The following is a 16,897-nucleotide window of genomic DNA, read 5'->3' on the forward strand; positions in this document are numbered from 1 at the left end:
GCATGGACCTTATTTTGTCATTGTTTCACATGGACAACTTCCACTGAAGCTAGTGGGTGAAACGTAAGATGAATAAGGGAGGATATCCTCCGAAGGATGCTAAAACCATATGGTTGTTGCTCGTGCCAATGTACTCTATTAGAAAATGGGATCAACAAGATCTGAACCTTTAATATGTTAAAATACAAGTTAAACTTCAGATGAATTATCTTAAGTATTTTTCCCTTCCCTTCCCCACAAATAAAAGTTTTTTGTAGGGAAAAAATCAAGTAGTCCAAGAACCCATTTTATAAAGCACTGAGGAATGTTCAGCCAATTGGATTACTCGGTCGACTGAACTGACTGGAAGCTCACTAACAGAGATGTTTTCTTGTGCCATTATTGCACATTCACTGATCAAAGTTTGTGGGGAGTATTTGGATTTGTTTTCGTTTTAATTAACGTTTTGAGGTGATTACGTTGGTCAGTGCGTAAAGCTTATCTCTACCCTCTGCCCTGCAGTACTCCAACCACTTCCTGTTCCAGTCCTGGGTTTCTCTTGAGCAGAAAACATTAATAGAGCATGCAATTTTCCTTTCATAATACATTTTCATTAATGAAAAAATTAGATGGACTAATGACACTAAGGCTTGGTACTAAAGAAAAGTCTGTTTGTGTCCAACCCATAGAAGACATTTGTTTTAAAATTTTTTCATCCATGTGAAAATATCAACCTTGTAATGCAGACAAGTTAGGCAGGGACTTACTGATTAAGTACTGGTAATGCAAGTTACAGGTGCCTGATGGAAAAAGCACTTTCTTATGCATTCAGAACCACTCAAACAGCAGAATGTTTGTAGTTTGCTCTTTTAGGTTAGTTCCTTTGTACCTTCCTTATTAAACATGTGGGAAAACTTGACAGGTACACAATGGGGCTGAAATTTCACAAAGGAGGACATGAACTTTGTGTAGTTAACAGGTGAGAGATGAATAGCTCTGTTTCCATTCAGATCATGAAAATAATCAAGATATATAGATCTTCAAAATATAGGTGAGGGAATAGTTAGTGTTCATGCTATGTATTCACTGCAGTACTCAGTGATCTTCTAATGTACAACTCTCCACCCATTTGAAGGCTTTTGGTGACTCCTGTTATAATGGGTACGTAATTTAATACCCCAGGATATGAGGAGTTGAATCTCTCTTTGGATCGGTTTGTGAATGGGGTTTCCATATCCATGTTTCTAGTAGATATGGTTAGTGTTTAACCTATGCCCATGTGTGGAAGTGTCTAAGCATTTTTGGGCCTAGCATATGTCTTATTTTGGTTATGTGTCCCAAACATTATATTAAACCAACAATCTTCCACTGAAATTTATGAATAGAACATAATTTATTATTTATTTTCTTAACTCTGCACGTACATTGCAGGACCTATTGATATCCACATAACACTTAGTGCTTTGTCTGAGACTGTCAAAAGTTCACTACAAACATTGGTGCCTTTTCAGAGTAACAGCCGTGTTAGTCTGTATTTGCAAAAAGAAAAGGAGTACTTGTGGCACCTTCGAGACTAACCAATTTATTTGAGCATAAGCTTTCGTGAGCTACAGCTCACTTCATCGGATGGATACTGTGGAAAGTGTAGAAGATCTTTTTATACACACAAAGCATGACAAAATACCTCCTCCCACCCCACTCTCCTGCTGGTAATAGCTTATCTAAAGTGACCACTCTCTCCTTACAATGTGTATGATAATCAAGGAGGGTCATTTCCAGCACAAATCCAGGGTTTAACAAGAACGTCTGAGGAACGGGGGGTTGGGGGGGAAGGGTAGGAAAAAACAAGGGGAAATAGGTTACCTTTGCATAATTGACTTAGCCACTCCCAGTCTCTATTCAAGCCTAAGTTAATTGTATCCAATTTGCAAATGAATTCCAATTCAACAGTTTCTCGCTGGAGTCTGGATTTGAAGTTTTTTTGTTGTAATATAGCAACTTTCATGTCTGTAATCGCGTGACCAGAGAGATTGAAGTGTTCTCCAACTGGTTTATGAACGTTAATTCTTGACATCTGATTTGTGTCCATTTATTCTTTTACGAAGAGACTGTCCAGTTTGACCAATGTACATGGCAGAGGGGCATTGCTGGCACATGATGGCATATATCACATTGGTGGATGTGCAGGTGATAAACTGATGCCTTTAAGCTTCTTTGCACCCAACCCCTAAAGTAGGGAAGTAGTATCATTTCCCCTTTAACAGGTGGGGAAACTGCTTCAGGAAGGTAAGCGATTTGCACTGTCTCACAAGAGGACTGTTGCAGACCTGGAAATTGAATATGTATTTCTTGACTCCTATACTTTCTCTTTAAAACCAAACAAAACACTTCTGCAAAAAGGGGTCAGTTCCTTTTTTAGCTTGACATTGTCACAGTGGGCTTCAGCCTGTATTTTAATGGTGCCCACAAGTGTGGTAGATGCATCGCAATCAATATGAAAAGCCCTGATCACTGGCAGAAGGAGCTTGTAAATAACTTCAGGCATAATGCAACCAGGGGAGTAACTAATAGGGAGATTAGGAGGTGGGAAGATATGGGCAAGCTTGCTAAGGTTATATGGATACTTAGTGAAGGCTACGGTTAGAGTAAAAGAAGAGGAAAAATAAGGTAGACAGCTGATTAAACCATTTCTTAACATGCTTGCTCTTTAGTTTCAAGCAGTGGAAAAGATGATAAATACTGGGCAAAGAAAGTTTGGTTGTATCTAGATCCTGTTGATAAACAAAGTTTATTGGGCCGGGGGGCGTAAGGGGAGGGCAGCCCTTGGCTCTTATTCTTGCCAATCTTGTTTCATGCAGAATTAAAACTCTCCGAAATGTTTTAACCTGTCTTTGGATGGAGTGTTTGGAAAACGAGAAGTATTATTCATTCTTGGATTTTGACTGGTGGATGCTATCCAGTACAATAGTACAGTGTATTCACCTTTTTAAATGTAGTGAGCTCTACAAATAAAGAACTGTGCATTTCCATTAGGCTTGTGTACATTTAAAATGTTGAGTTGTTTAATTCTTGTTGGCATGACCAATATAGACATTCCACTTCCTCTATAAGTTAGCTGCTGTTCCAGCGCTATAGAGGAAATGAATCATTCCTCTATTTCTGGTTTCAGAGTAGCAGCCGTGTTAGTCTGTATCCTCAAAAAGAAAAGGAGTACTTGTGGCACCTTAGAGACTAACCAATTTATTTGAGCATAAGCTTTCGAGAGCTACAGCTCACTTCATCGGATGCATTCAGTGGAAAATACAGTGGAGAGATTTATATACATAGAGAACATGAAACAATGGGTGTTACCATACACACTGTAACCAGAGTGATCACTTAAGATAAGCTATTACCAGCAGGAGATGGGGAGGGGGTGGGGGGGAACCTTTTGTACTGATAATCGAGGTGGGCCATTTCCAGCAGTTGACAAGAATGTCTGAGGAACAGTGGAGGGGGCAGGGAAATAAACATGGGGAAATAGTTTTACTTTGTGTAATGACCCATCCACTCCCAGTCTCTATTCAAGCCTAAGTTAATTGTATCCAGTTTGCAAATTAATTCCAATTCAGCAGTCTCTCGTTGGAGTCTATTTATGAAGTTTTTTTGTTGAAGAATTGCCACTTTTAGGTCTCTAATCGAGTGACCAGAGAGATTGAAGTGTTCTCCGACTGGTTTATGAATGTTATAATTCTTGACGTCTGATTTGTGTCCATTTATTCTTTTACGTAGAGACTGTCCGGTTTGGCTAATGTACGTGGCAGAGGGGCATTGCTGACACATGATGGCATATATCACATTGGTAGTTGCAGGTGGATGAGCCTCTGATAGTGTGGCTGATGGGATTAGGCACTATGATGGTGTCCCCTGAATAGATACATGGACACAGTTGGCAATGGGCTTTGTTGCAAGGATAGGTTCCTGGGTTAGTGGTTCTGTTGTGTGGTTGCTGGTGAGTATTTGCTTCAGGTTGGGGGGCTGTCTGTAAGCAAGGACTGGCCTGCCTCCCAAGATCTGTGAGAGTGATGGGTTGTCCTTCAGGATAGGCTGTAGATCCTTGATGATGCACTGGAGAGATTTTAGTTGGGGGCTGAAGGTGATGGCTAGTGGCGTTCTGTTATTTTCTTTGTTGGGCCTGTCATGTAATAGGTGACTTCTGGGTACTCTTCTGGCTCTGTCCATCTGTTTCTTCACTTCAGCAGGTGGGTATTGTAAGAATGCTTGATAGAGATCTTGTAGGTGTTTGTCTCTGTCTGAGGGGTTGGAGCAAATGCAGTTGTATCGTAGAGACAGTGATTGCTCCAGGCAGTGCTCTGCTCTCCTTCCTGTTGAACAGTGGATGGATTCCTATTAAAAAGAGACAGTGGTGCAGGGATATACTATAGAGTGGGTTCGCTGAGTACAGATTAAAGTGCATTATTTTGAACATCTTATCTCCTCTTGGAGGCTCGTTTGTCTCTCTAGATTTGAAAAGAGGAAGCTCAGACTAGTCATACGGATTATGAATCATGAATGTTTCTCAAAGTAATCTTCCTACCCAGACTGTAAATACTTTCACAGAAACTATTTTAGCTGCTTGGCCATCTCTGCTTTACAAAAGCTATTGAAATGTTCTGAATAATAGATGAATCTAAGACTCTCAGAATATCAGAATTTAGGAGGATGAACCTCTTAATCCATTTTTCCTAATTTTTAAAATGATTTTTTCACTCTGGTATGCTGTCATAGAAGTTGATCACCTAAATCTGTTACTTCATTCATATTTCTTGTACTACAGTACTGTATGGTGGTTCATAGGCACATAAACTGTGTGCGCTTTGTTTTGGGGACTATTTCATTCTGTGTTTATTCAACACCCAGCACGATGGGGCCGTGGTCCGTGACTGGGGCTCTTCAGTGCTACCACAATGCAAAGAATAATATAACTCGGATACCGTGGTGATGGACGTGATATAACTGATGGGCTAAAAGTGGGGAGTGAGAGTCAGAGTTTCTGGCTTATATTCCCAGTTCTACAAGTAACTGACTTCAGGCAGGGATTTCTGTGCCTCAGTTTCCCTTTCTGCATAATAGGTATAATACTTCTACTGAAGGTTGTAATTAGGCTGAATTAGTATCCATGAAGAACTTTGAGAGCCTTGGATGAAAGGTGCTACTGAAGTGCAAAACATTATTATAGATACAAATCTGGAATTAACGCTTGTGGAGCATGTTGAAATCCTCAGGTGGAAGACACTATTCGAAAGCAAAGTATTATTATTACTATTTAATTCTTTAAAACATTTTGTGATCCAAACTGTATGGAAGATGCAAAACAAAGTAAGCATCTCTGAAGTAAATTTAATGACAACTGTTTGTTTTATAGATTTAATCCAGGAGTTTCCTGAGGTGTCGCAGGAATCGTACTGGAACACAGATCTGCTGACTCCCAGGCTTGTGCTTTAACCATTAGACCATGCTCATTCATGAAATTCTATGTGTGTGGGGTGTTAGAAATTCTATTTCAATGGGTAGGCAACTGGTATTTCTAGTGATTCCTTCTCATTCTGTAGTAGGGAAGAGGAAGGATTGCTACATTAAGTTGTATTTCCCCTTTTTCCATTTAATAGGTGGAGTTGGAGGGGGGAATACTGCAAACACACACATGGAGTATGATGCCTGTGTTTGTATTTGAGTTACAGTCACTCAAATGGTTGCAGTAAGCACATCTTAAGCTAGTATGCTCCAGTATCAGTGCTGTAAATGGTATTTTTTTTTTATATGGGGCAGGATACTGCCTGATAGAGCAGTGGCATGGAGCTTCCCGCTCTCTCGGGAAGTGTCTTGGCACAGAGGCAGCTAAAGAAAGCAGACCAGGATCTGACCATGCTCTTTGCTTCAGGGATCACTCGTGCACACAATTAGTTTACATGAATTGGAGAGGAGAAGTTTAAATTTAAACCCTGCAGCCTGTCAATAAAACTTAGAGACAAGGTGGGTGAGGTAATCTCTTTTATTGGCCCAGCTTCTGTGGGTGAGAGAGACAAGCTTTCAATCTTATACACAGCTCTTCTTCAGGTCTGGGAAACATACTGGCAAATAAATCTGACAGCAGCCTATGGCTCTTTGGAGAGGGTTGGGGGGCAGTGGGTTTGGAATGAAAGAGGCCTTGGGCAAAACCTGTGCACATCCCCAAGGACCAGGATTAATGCTTTCTGAGTCCCTCCTCCTACTCTTACAATGCTACCTGCCCCGAGGGTATGTCTACTCAGCATTTTGGCCAGAGTGGGAGCAAGTCTTCCAGCCTGGGTCGGCAGACTTTGGGTAGCAGGGCTCATGCTAGTGCTCTAAAAACAGCTTTATAGACAGTGCTTTGAAACGGGGGCTCAGGCTGGAAGTTCTTAGGCTTCAGATCCCAAGCCCCACTTCAAAGCACTGTCTGTACAGCTATTCTGGGAGCGCTAGGGCAAGCCCCACTGCCCCAAGTCTGTTAACCTGGTCTGGGAGACTTGCTCTAAAAAGCTGGCTAGACATATTCTGCAAGCCCTCTTCCTGACTGCAAGATAGGCTGAGCCAATCAGAGCAGTAACAAAACCCAGTGACTTATGTGAGCAACTTCTTAGGCTGTAAGCTCTTAGAGCAAAACCTTGCTCCCACTAAAGTTAACGGAAGGTTTTCCATATATTTCAAAGGGTCCAGGATCAGCTCTGTAGCTGCTAACTATGGAGGGAGCAGAAATGTAAAAAGCTTTCAGAAAATAGCTATAATATAGCCATTTAAAAACCTTGAGAATAGTCATAAGAACCTATATAAAATAGGGAATAGATCTCCTTCATCAGCGTAGCATCTAAGCTCTTTTCAGTAGTGCATTAAGCAATGTGACTCATCTGTCAGGTGAGGTGTGTTCTTTCTCTCATCCTTTCCCCAAAGGTACAACTGTGTGTGTGTGTGTGTGTGTGTGTATATTTGGGGGGAGGGGGAATTTTTTTTTTAAAGTTACACACCATTTTCTGTGTGTTAGTCAAAGAAGTGCACCTTGCACCTGGAGCAGAAGATGGTGAGGTTTGTGGTGGTGCCTAGTCCCTGTGGGAGTTCATTCCACAGTCTCAAACTGACCCCTGAGAAAACTGTCTTCTGCACAGACAAGCTTCATCCTTATGGTAAAAGTGCTATTGTGCCAGAGGAGAGGAGTTGTCAGTTATGGTCTCCATCCTGCAACCTTATGTGATCTTCTGGATATGCTGCACCCAGGCCATTGAGTGCCTTTAAGAGCAAGAGCAAGACCTTAAAATGTGACTGTTCTAGTGTGGAAAGTGGAGGTCAGGGGTGATGGGCTCATGGTTGCCCGTGCTGCTGAGATGATGCACTGCAGCATTCTGTATGAGTTGGAGTTTCCGAAGAGCTGATGGCTTCATGCCCAGGTATTTCATATTGCTGTAGTCCAGATGGGAGGTGTTGAAGGTGTGTATAATAAGCCAGGTCATTGCCCATCGTCTTGGGATGGAGTCTCCTAGCCAACCATAGAGGGTAGAAAGCAGCTTCCTTGAGTAATACTATGTGAAAGGTTAGTGTTGGCAAGGAATCCAGAAGCATCTCAAACTACTGACTGAATTGGCCAGTGCTGGTTGTTTCCGAAGTGGGAAATGTGTTATGATACACCCCTGGGACAGCAGTAACATAAAGTTATGGTGCTTTAGGCACATCTGGCGAAAATACTTATTGGTCTGCTGAGTCCCATCCTAAATACTGGGGAAGTGCCGCTTCTTTGTGGCATTAGCTATTGTATTTTGTAGATATTCCCTTGGAAGCCAGACAAACTCAAATTAGAAATAGGGCACAAATTTATAATCGTGAGGGTGGATAACCATTGGAATAAACTACCAAGGGAAGTGATGGATTCTCCATTTCTTGATGTCTTCAGAGCAAAACCAGATGCCTTTCTGGAAGGGCAAAACCGGATGCCTTTCTTAGCCAAACACAAATCACTGGGCTCAGTGTCAGGCTGACTGGGTGAAATGTAATGGCCTGTGATATACAGGAGGCCAAACATTCATAGACATCCTCTGTGAATGTTGATATTTCAGTATAAGAGCATGTAGGCTATGCGAGGAGTGAAGAGGCTGTTGAAAAATAACGTAGCTGCTGTGCACTGAAAGGTTCCTCTGAAGTGCTCCTTTGTGAGAGAGCACTCTGAGGAACTCCGTGGGATCTCAGAGCGGTGTCGTGTCAGCCGCAGTGCTCAGACGCCTCAAATACAAAGATTATGTGCAGCTCTAGCAATCACCTGTCTACCAGATGGTTTGAAATTTTGTAATGAGACCCTTGTTAATGTTTCTGTAGCAGGGTAGGCACCTGCTCCTGCCCTTCGGGGCTTAAAACACCCTGGAGAGGGCTGTGGCTGGGGCGAGAAGCCTGGGCTGATAGGGGAAGGTAGGCTCAGCTGAGGACATGCCCCAGTCAGGCCCAGCTGGCTCCTATAAGAGGCTGCGAGCCAAGAGTCCAGACAGTTTCCTTCTGCCTGTAGAGGGAGAAGGGCCTGGCTGCAGGGCAGGATACCTAGATTAGAGTAGGGTTGGGGAAGGGCCAGAGGGGCTGGGAGCTCTGGCCTGGAAAGCCCCAGGATGCTGGCCTGACTACAGGCTGAATAGGTGCAGGGTTGCAGAGGGGCAGCCCATGGGTATGTAGAGGCAGCAGGTCCTGAACCCCCTTCCCTGTGATGAGTGGCTTATATACTGCAGTCTGCCCCAGAGAGTGGGGCTAGATGGGGCCTGGCAGTAGCCCAGACTGAGGTGGGGGTTCCCTGGGTGGGGAAACCCAAACCTGAGAGTGTGGGGGTACTGCCAGGGGGGCAGCACCCCAGAGAAAGGGGCACCGGGTCCTGGGAGGGACATGGGGGCTGGCAGTAAAGCGGATCACCGGCCTGCAGAGGGCTCTCCGGTGGCTGGACGAGCTAATTCCTGACGCCTACCAGCAGGAGGCGCCGCAGGGGTGAGTCCGCACGCTTATAGTTTCCAATACCTAATGCACATAGACCAACAATTTTCAATGCTCCTACATTGCCATGAGAAAGAGTTGCCTATATTGTTGCAGTGCAATATAGCCTTATTGTCAAGCAACTCTAATTAAGAATTGAAGGATGTATTATTTATTGTCATGGGGTATGACCACACTGCACTCTGAGGTGTGATAGACATACTCATGCTAGCTTTGTCTGTGCTATCGTGGCTACACTAGCAGTGTAGGTGCAGCGGGATGGGCTTCAGCACAGGCTGTACGCAGGGGACCCTGGGCACGTACTTGCATTGGGAGCCCATGCTGCTGCAGCTCCACTGCTATGATCCGCTGTGACGGCATGGGTAAAGTTAGCGGATGTATGCCGGCTTGTGACAATCACACCTGAGATTGCAGTGTAGACATACCCTTACGTGTGATGATCCAAAGCCGGCACAGAATTTGCTGTTACATGAACCACAATGGAAACGAGTGGATGCATTAAAATAAGAATGAAGGAAAGGGGTGGGGGCGGTAAGGAAGGAAATAACACAAAAACAGAAGGAGCTAGAACCTGATCCAGTTAAACTGGTGTATATCTGGAATAACTCAACTAATGTCCCTGAAATTGTCCTGGATTTACATCCATATAACTGGGATTGGAAGTACCCTCGATATAGACTTTACTATTTTTTGAGTAGTCTAAATTTTCAAGACTGAAATATTTTGAGTCTCTAACTTTCATAGAAAAATAGATCACATTTGGGTTCTATATTCTGCTTATCTGAAACTTCTCCTACAGTTTCAACTGGATAAAACATTCTTCCGGTCCTGTCCTTAGCTGCTGTTTTGTCCCCTTAATCACCATCCACCTAAGAAATGGCTGCCTTTCAAAGGGTAGTGAAGTGATATTTCTAGAGACAGGGTCCTTGTTACAAGTGCAGGGCTCTTACTGAAGTCAAAGAGAACGCTGTGAACACAGTATTTAACCCTATTTGTGTCTGCTTGTGAAGGGTTTACACAATATTCTATTTGAGTATGTGTTTATCATTAGCAATGAACGCTGCTGCCCCTCACTTTCTCATGCTCCCTCCCACCTCTGGTCCCAGCCTCCTCAAACTCAAGGGGTTATTAGGGTTACAGCACAAACAGAGATCAGAGAGTGGAATGCTTCTTCCGAGGTTTATGGGTAGAGGAGCAGAAAGTGTATGTCAGATGGAAAATGTGTTGCTTGAATCAAAGCCTGAAGACTGGACATAAAATAGCATGAAAGATAAGTTGAGTTATATGCAGTATGGGAATGTGTTTGTTGCTTAAGAGTGGCCTGTGTGTATATTTTCAGGGGCTCCTATGTTGTGCATTTTCTTTTTCCAGTGATTTGTGTAAATTTGCAGAGGCGGAAGTGGGAAGGGGTTGCTATGAGGATAGGTTTCTTCCTCCAAAATACCTTGATAACCTTTTCGTGGATTCTGGTGCATTCTAAAGGCATGGACACATGATTGTACCCTGGATGCATTAAATGGATTTCTCCCAGTTGTGAGGTGGGTGGGAATTCTATTTCATTCTACTTCATCTAATCGGGCATTCACTTCAGGCAGTTCATTTGAACCAGCGATTTGTTAGCAAGGTTGTTGGATGGTCCCTCCCAGCTAAGGTCCAGGGAAGGGTCTTTACTAATATTAAACTGTCTCTTTTTTTTTCCCCTCCCCCTACCCTGTGCGGTATGTGTGTAGTTGCCCATTTCTCACTGATTGGGATATTGGAAGGAGGACTATAGAGTTTGGTTGGGAGTGTGGGAGGACTTGGAGGACGAGATTCAACCTTCACTAAGGAGAAGCTTTGAGAGCTGCTCAGGGGATTTTTATAAAATGTTTTAAAATAAAGACTGCCTTTCTGGGACATGATTTAGTCAAACACCAGTCATTGGGCTCAATATAGGGGTACTTGGGTAAAATTCTGTGGCCTCCAACTAGATGATCTAATGATCCCTCCTGGCTCAAAAATCTAAGAATAAAAGTTCCTTCGGTTAGAAGTTGAGATGACCTTCAACTGCAAAGTTCCATGCCAGATCCAAAGTTTGGAGGCATTTGGATGTGGGATTTTGGTGAGCCTATGATGAAGATGGGGGTTGGCTACAATGTGTCAATTGAAATCTGAACTTTCCAAAAGGTCAGATGTTAAGACACGAGAGTTCAGTTTGGGTCCATCTCCAGTTAAGTTCCATAAGCATCATGAACTGAAGTTTGTACTCCAAAAGAAATTGGCCAATTTCCTTTAACTCTGTTTGTTCTGTTGGCTTCACAGCCTCCTCACCTGTTGAACTTAGTGACATTTGCCTAAGTAAGGATTGAATGAGAACTTCAGGATGTGGTCTCAAATATTTGTTTGACATCAGGCCCATATAAGACAAGGCAGGGTGAAAAAGAAGAGCATACTCAGTGTATCTGTAATTCATACTTGACAAAATTGCAGTCCTTCAGAAAAACAGAGAACAAATTGTTACTGAATATTTCTTATGTCATAGATGTACTGGAGTACAATATTATATAATAGTTATGTCTTTAAAATGTAGTGTTTGTGTTTTATATTTTGCATATCTGCTTGGTAGGACAATAGTGAGACACTAGTAACAGAGTCTGCTAGGAAGACATGAGATGATGATGATAAAAATCTTTGATTATAAATGACTCTTGCTTCTTACCATCTGTTTATGTTTAAAGTAAACTTGTGTGCATCTCCAATATGAGAATGATTTGACGTTGACAACTGATTAATCCTATTAAATGCCCAGAAGCTGGTGAATTTGTAAAGCTCTGGAGCAACATGAGTTAAATCTTCTGTTTTTGGCAATCATTTAATGATTTTTTTCTCATTAAAATTTCTTTTTAATATTCTGCAGCTTAAAATATCTTTTGACAAATTCCCGTTTCATAGCTGTGCAGTCCAGGGGTCCAATTATAAAGGCTTTGCTGGGTTGGTTTAAAAATAATTTATACTTAAACATTTTACATGATTTTGCATATAATAAAGTGATTGCCCCATATGAGGCCCTGCCGTTTTATGCTAACCAGTATTTTTAGATCACTATTGGAGTCGAGAAAGTCTGTTTGAGCTAATTAATTCTCTATTCTGTTCCTCTTTTTTGAGTCTGTTTTAATAATAATGATTTTATATGTTCTTATGAATCAGAAAAGAATTATTGAATGACTTATTAAATAGGAATGAATGTGAATTAAACAGAATGAGTTTCTTGTTGCAAGAAATACTTTTCACGTATTTTAGGGGAGAGAAATGTTCTGCTAAGATGAGTCAGCAGTAAGTCTATAATATATAACCAAAAATTCTTCATAGTTACTTTACTGTTTATCCACAAGACTTTAAATGGATGATCTTGAGTGAACTCAATGGGGACAGGTCTGTCCCCTCTTAGATGAATAATACCTACCCTCATTAATCTCTTTTTATAGTGCTTTCATCTGTAGATCTCAAAGCACTTCGCAATCTCTAATGTATTATCCTCATGATGCCCTGTGAGGTAGAGAAATATTATCACCATTTTACAGATGAGGAACTGAGGCACAGAGCGCTGAGTGAGTTGTGGAAGGTCACGCAAGAAGTCTGTGGCACAACAGGGAATTGAATCAGGTCTCCCACCATCCTAGGCCCTAGCTCTGGACTATCCTTTCCTGCTGTTATGGTGGAAACAGTGACAAAAGATTCTGAAGAGGATAGTCAGTTTTATGGCTAAAGTGGTAGCCTGAGAGTCAGGAGATCTGGATTGTCTGCATGGTGCAGCAAAGGACATCGGAGGGGTGTGATTTGTGAAGCACTCTAATGTGCTGCGTTCTAACTGCCCCCTGTAGCTTGCTGGTATGTTCTAAAAGGAACCTAGTTTCCATTCATGTATTTGCACAGGCTCTGGCTGCCAAATTTCTCCAGGGGCGATCAACCCCTGCTCAGTCCCATGCCCTGCCCCCACTCCACCCCTGCCCCCAAATCCCCACCTTTTCCTACCTCCACTCTACCCCGCCCCTTTGCTGCCTCTTCTCTCCCAGTTCCGCCCCCTCCCCTGAGCAAGCCCCATCCCTGCTCCTCCCCCTTCCCTCCCAGCACCTCCCGCACACTGCGGAACAGCTGATATCTAGCAGGCGGGAGGCGCTGGGAGGGAGGGGGAGGAGTTGATCTGCGGCGCCCTCTCTACATTGACTGTTGATAAATTATGGTCAATATCATGTTAGTTAACATGACTCTGCAAAGTCTAGTTCTAACACAACCTAAGGTTCTCGTGAAGACCAGCTCTTAGGGACATGTTCCTTCAAGTATTTGTGTTTTATGTACTTGGTAAAACAATATACAGAACATACTTCCTAAAGGGACATGGTTTAGGAGAGGCTGTGTGCTTTTGGCTGCATTTTCAAACTCTGCTTCAGCATCGTTCAATAACAGTTCTTGACAGATCGTATGTTAAGGACCAAATAGAAAGTGTGTATGAGGGGAAGAGCGTAACTGTGATTCTACAGTGCACGCAAGTACATTATAAATGACAGGCAGTGGGGATCTGAGGTTTTTAGATCAAATTTAGGCCCTTCATCTGGAGATTTAAAGAAAAGAGAAAAATGTGCTTTTACTGATACTGCCAATTAGGGAGCGGACAGGTGGCCTGATAATAATCCAGATGCACTGCAGAAGATGTGGAAGTAGCAGAGGCTGTTTCTGAAGCAAAGCAGAATAGTGCGTTTAAAGGGCACAATAAAAGAACAGGAGGAGAGCAGGCAGTCTGGCAGCTAATTCTTTATTATGTTTTAGAGAGGCAAGGAGGATGTGAGGGATGCAAAGGACGCAACAAAAAAGAGAAATGGGTGGGCAGATAATATTAAACTAGAAAGGGATAATGCTGAGGAAAATTACAGAGAAGAACAACAGGGACAAAAGAAATATAAAGAACAGCTGGCTATTACCTTCAGGGTATAAGCAAAGGAGCATGTGAAATGGATCTCTGATCTGGAAGTGTGTGTATTCGCAGGTATAGACGATGTCATTGAAGTAATTTAGAGACTGTCAAGACAGAAGGCCAGGTGACTTGTGGAACTGGGCTACCCTGTCTTTGCCCTCTAGGCCACCTGTTCAAATCCATCCACTTCAGATCTACTGTCTTCAGTTCAGTCCCCAGTAGGCATCACAAAAGTCACCATCACAATGATCATGGCCCCTCAATTCACTGTTTCAGTACAGAGAGGTCAAGGTTTTGCATGGGCTGTGTAGAGTATTCTGTATTGTAGGGGCTAAGTAGAAGCATGGACTGCCTTAGTTTCTTGCAGAACCCTAGATTCTGGTTCTTGTAGAACCTCAGGATTTGAGGCTGAATCCCCTGGTCATTCTGAGGGATATGGGGGCAACCTCTCCCTGCTCCAAAGGGAGTGAGCTGATGGAAATTCTGTCAGCTATGTGGCAGTTCTCATAGATGGGAACTAGGGAGAAAGGATTGCCCAGTGGTTGGGGCATTAGTCTGGTACTTTGAAGTCCCAGGTTCAATTCCTTGACCTTCCCACGCTTCTTGGATGACTTTGGGCAAGTCACACAGATTATGTCTGCCTAGATTGTGCCAGCCTGCGGCAGGGAGCCTCCCAGCCCGGGTCGATACTTGGACTTCTGTGAGTGCACTAAAAATAGCTGTTTAAACAGTGCTTTGGAATTACAGCTCTAGCTGGAGCTTGGGACAACACCTCCTTCCCTAAGCTTTGGAGCCTGAGCTCCAGCCTAAGCTGCAATCTAGACACACCCATTGTCTGTTGACCTGGGCTGGGAATCTCTCTGCTGCAGCCTGTATAGACATACCCATAGTATCTCTGGGCCTCAGTTCCCCATCTGTAAAATGGGGATAACAGTATTTCCTACCTCACAGGGTGTTGTGAAGATAAATACTTTAAAGATTGGGAGGTGCTCAGATACTATGGTAATGGAGGCATATAAATAATAATTGGTAATGGCAGCATATAAATACCTAGGACTGACTTGAAGTAGAAGCTGCAAACAGCTGGATACATAAAGGCCAAGTGAGCAGTTGAGGGAGAACTATGCTGGAGTGAAATCCTGCCAGCAGCAGAGCATGTTACTCAATAAACCTCTGGAACGGGGGATATAAATAAGAAGTTAGGCTATGGTGCAGTGAAGCTAGACCTGTCACCATGGCAGAATCAAGCCCTTTAAAGGGCTGCCAAGAGCAGTGGGCAAGCACCATCTCCAATGGTTTGCCATGTTTAAAAAATAGCTAGAGATAGGAGACTTATTTTAAGACCTAATGCTAGCAGATTATTTCAGCAGGCTCAGCAGTAAGGGAACTATGATAAGGGCTCAGCATGGGGAAAAGCAGAGTAAGACCTCCCATCTTATCTTGGACAGACACTTTACTCCCTTACTCTGCCCATTGCTATGTCCGTGCATGCTGCCAATACCCCTTGGCGAGATTCAAACGAAGTAGCCAGCTGATTCTCCTCTTTGCCACCTTCAGTTTGACACTCACCTTTTGCAGTTTACTTGTGCTGTTTTGATGGCAGCAGGCTAAAAATTGCTTTCTAGCTTGGGTTTGATAGTACATAAAATATACCAGATATTGTACTATGTTTTAATCACGTCTACTGCTGATTCAGATATGCCTAGTTAACATATGCTATACTAGAGGCAGCATTCGCTACCTTATTGTGATGCAAATTCTGTCTCGAGCACATATTCAGAGATATTCACTCGTGGCTTACTATGGGCCTGATTCTCCATGGAAAATCAGTATCGAATTCATATAGCACCACTGATTTAACTGGAGGTACTCTTGATCTGTGTCCGTGCCAGTGCAAGTGGGATGAGAATATGGCCAATTGTGTGGAAGTAACTTTTAAAATAGAAAACTTAACGTAGTTTATTTAAAAGTTAAAAATACTGGATTTTCAAGTCTGTATATATTACAGGCACATTCTGTACATGAGAAGGTACAGAGTACATGTTATAAAATATACAGTATGACACATTTCATGCAGCACAGGGAGTCTAAAGGTTATGTTATCATCCTGTGAAATGGAGCTATTTATACTGAATGCTGTAGGAGCTGAGCTTAATCAGCATACCAGCCAAATGCAGACTTGTAATTAAAGTTGACAATAAATACTTATCTACTGTTTAGAACCAATTTATTCTCTGGACTGTAACTGTACACATATGTAAAATTCCTCTATCATATCATGAGAGAACCTAATATAGGAACCTTTTAAAGGAGTCAGTCAACCACGGTGAAAAGTTCCTAAATATGGATTCAAATACTTGTGCATATTTTTTAAAACTGGAAATGTCTCAGGATTTTTGACTGCTGCTCATCCTCATAGCATTTGGGTACCTTCCACAGAAAATAAAAAACACTAGCAAAGTCCCTAATGGATTTCATGGAGTCTCTCCCTTTTTGGGGTCAAACTGTTTATAGTTTATAAGTATATAAAGCACTTGAGAAGACTTTTGCCTAAGTAGGAGCAAGAGGAATAATCCCACAGATTTACAAAATATGACTGTCTCATCTTTTACCTACAAAAGTCTCTCTCTCTTTCCCCAGTCCCATACTTATATTCTTTTAAAAATATACCATGAAAATGCAGGACACCAATACACGTGATGTGCCATTTACATAATGTCACGTGTTCTGGTTTAATGTGACTCACTGCTTGATGGTTTCATGAGTTGAAAACTCTATTTTAAAGATGTAAGCCTTTCTTTACTGTATTGTGATATGGGAAAAACCCCATCTATTCATTTATTGTAAGCCCCATTAGGGTGGCAGTGAATCAAGATGAAAATAGTGAAGCTATTCAGAGTAAAGGCTGACATTTTAAATGCTGAGACTTAGAAATATGTTAGTTGTAGAATAAAAAAT

At 42.4% G+C, this 16,897-nt stretch overlaps 1 protein-coding gene across 3 annotated transcripts in view; it reads left to right on the top strand.

The window, feature by feature from the left end:
- SYT17 (synaptotagmin 17) overlaps nucleotides 1-16,897 on the top strand; it is a 112,536-nt gene that overhangs the window by 14,532 nt on the left and 81,107 nt on the right. The gene's annotated exons all lie outside the window — the stretch shown is intronic.

This window comes from Lepidochelys kempii, chromosome 10, assembly GCF_965140285.1.
Source record: "Lepidochelys kempii isolate rLepKem1 chromosome 10, rLepKem1.hap1, whole genome shotgun sequence".
Lineage (NCBI taxonomy): Eukaryota > Metazoa > Chordata > Testudines > Cheloniidae > Lepidochelys > Lepidochelys kempii.